The sequence below is a fragment of the Suricata suricatta genome, chromosome 4, assembly GCF_006229205.1.
Source record: "Suricata suricatta isolate VVHF042 chromosome 4, meerkat_22Aug2017_6uvM2_HiC, whole genome shotgun sequence".
NCBI lineage: Eukaryota > Metazoa > Chordata > Mammalia > Carnivora > Herpestidae > Suricata > Suricata suricatta.
Genome location: NC_043703.1, coordinates 77,432,953 through 77,436,276, shown reverse-complemented (window position 1 = coordinate 77,436,276; position 3,324 = coordinate 77,432,953).

Sequence of the window (3,324 nt, the reverse complement as noted above, 5' to 3'; positions counted from 1 at the left end):
AGAGAATAAACATTCTTTTCAAGTGCTTGCAGAACATATGCCAAGATAGGCCGTAGTCTGGTTATTCTTAAATGTATCCAGGATTTGTTTTAATCAGGTAGTGTGAGACATGTAGACTTGGAAATAACTGTTGTGAAGTAAGAAGTGTTAACTCACAGTTCCTTAGAAGTGGGGGGCACAGCATACCATGAAGGGCCACATGGGGGAAGCACCAGAGTCAGTTGGGAGACAGCAGGGGTGTGAAGAAATATGGACAAAACTCTTCATTGTTGTTTCTGTGGGAAAGGGAAGGCAGGGTAAACAGGCTTAGGATTGGCTGGTTTGAAAAATTTCAGCCAGTCATCTGGTATCTGGCCCGGGGGTGATTAGGCGGGTGGATAGTGGCCCAGACTGTGAGAGCCCTTTGAAAGCCTGGTAAAAAAAGTGGCAGAGGCTATGAGTTTTGGATTGGTTCGTTTGCATGTGAAAGTTGCTCTTATGGGGGAGTTGTTTGCTATCTTTAGGGATTAGCTAGCTGTGGGAGGGGCAGCTTCCTCAGGGTTAGTAAGGCTACAGATGTGAAAACATTAGAATAAAAAGACATTCTTAGTATACGGGTCATAAAACAAACCTCAATGCATTGTAAATAGTTGAAATAATAAAGAGCATGTTCTCTGATCACAGTGGAATCAATGTAGAAATCATTGACAGAAAGATAACAGGAAAATCTCCAAACACTTGGAAACTGAAACACACTTCTAAATAAACCATCAAGGGTCAATACATTGTATTGAATGAAAATTTAAAAAATACATATCTTAAATTCCACATATGAGTGAAATCATATAATATTTATCTTTCTCTGACTTATTTCATTTAGCATTATAGCTTCTAGATCCATCCATGTTGTTGCAATGGCAAGATTTCACTATTTTTTATGGTCTAGCAATATTCCATCGTGTATACACACATGCACACACATACACACACACACACAAACACAGATACGTACATATTCCATTGTGAGATATATATCACATCTTCATCCATTCACCTATTGATGGACATCATGGCTTCCACATCTTGGCTATTGTAAATGATCCCAGACACAGTGGTACATAAATCTTTTCCAATTAGTGTTTTCATATTATTTGGGTAAATACCAGTACTGGTATTATTGGATCATAATTCTATTTTTTTTGAGGAACTTCCATACTGTTTTCCACAGTTGTTGTACCAGTTTGCAGTATACCTGAAACTACTGTACACTGTATGTTTATTATACTGGAATTTTAAAAAATAAAAAAAAAAGGTGAGAGAAGACAACATTGCAACTTCAAAAGAAAAGAATACTCAAAACTCAATAAAAAGACAGTATCATTAAAAATACATATTGGGGTACCTGGGTGGCTTAGTTGGTTAAGTATCTGACTCTTGATTTTGGCTCAGGTCATAATCTTACAGTTGTGAAATTGAGCCCAGTGCAAGGCTCCACACTGAGCATGGAGCCTGCTTGGGATTCTCTCTCTCCTTTTCTCTCTGTCCCTTTCCCACTCAGGTACATGATCCCTCTCTCTCTTGATCTGTCTCTCAAAAAATTACAACATATCAAAATTTGTGATATTGAATAGTATAAAGGAACTATGTATGATAAAAAATAGTATAGCACTGAATGCATATATGAAAAGAGAGAGACTCAAATCAATAATCTAAGTTTCCCCATCAGGAATATAGATAATGAAATGCAAAATAAACTCAAAACAAACAGAAAGAAAGAAATAATAGAGATAAGATCAGAAATCAATTAAAGAAAACAGAAAAAGAATAGAAGAAATTAATGAAACAAAGAGCTGGTTCTTTGAAAAGATCAATAAAATTGACAAAAATTCTAGCAAGACTTACAAAGGGAAAAAAAGAGAGTGCAATATGTAAAGAAAATGAAATAAAAGACACATAAAACAGAAAGGAAGAAATAAAACTATCCTTTCTTGCAGATGTAATGGTTGTCTATGCAGAAAATCCCAAGGCATCTTCAACAATCTTCTAGAACTAATAAATGAGTTCAGCAAGATCACACAATACAAAAACAAAACAAAATCCCCATACCCAAACCATTTATTTCTTCATACTAGTAATGACCATGTGGACTCTGAAGTTAAAATAAAAAAAGTATTTGCAATCAAAGAAAATGGAATACTTAGAAGAAGTAAATCTAACAAAACATATACATGACTTGTGTGCAGAAAACTATACACTGCTGATGAAAGAAATTGACAAAGATAAACTCAGAGAGACATACTGTATGTCTGGATAGGAAGATTTGAAGATGTCCATTATCCACAAACTGATAATACAGATTTATGCCTTTTCTACCAACCCCCTACAACTTTTTATAGACACACACAAAATGATTCTAAAATGTATATGCAAAGGCCGATGAACTAGAAAGCTAAAATAATTGGAAAAGGAAGAATAAAGGGAGAGGAATCACTATAGCAGGTTTCAAGGGGTATTTATATTGTATGATAATTAAGACTATTTGGTACTGGTGAAGGGACAGACACGCAAATTGATGGAAAAGAACAGAGAATCCAGAAATAGCTCTGGACATCTGCATGCTAAAAAAAGAACCTCAACTTAAATCTCAGACCTTATAAAAAATTCAACACAAAATGGACCACAAACTTAAATGTCAAGCATAAAATTACACAGCTTAAAAAAAAAGAAAAAAAAATCTTTGGGATCTTGAATTAGGCAAAGACTTGACACCAAAACCACAATCCATCTAAGAAAACAACTTGATAAACTGACTCCATTAAAATGTAAAATTTCCAAACAGTGTGGAGGTTCCTCAAAAAACTATCCATAGAACTCCCTTATGACCCAGCAATAGCACTGCTAAGGATTTACCCAAGGGATACAGAAGCACTGATGCATAGGAGCACATGTACCCCAATGTTCATAGCAGCACTGTCAACAATATCCAAAACATGAAAAAAGCCTAAATGTCCATCACCTGATGAGTGGATCAAGAAGATGTGGTATATATACACGATGGAGTACTACATGGCAATGAAAAATAATGAAATATGGCCATTTGTAGGAAAGTGGATGGACCTCGAGGGTGTCATGCTAAGTGAAATAAGTCAGGCAGAGAAGGACAGAAACCATATGTTTGCACTCATAAGTCTAACAGGAAAACTGGAGAAACCTAATGGAGGACCAGGGGGAGGGGAAGAGGGAAAGAGAGTTGGGGAGAGAGAGGGATGCAAAACTGGAGAGACTAGTGAATACTGAAAATGAACTGAGGGTTGAGGGGGAAGGGGGAGGGGGGAAAAGAGATGG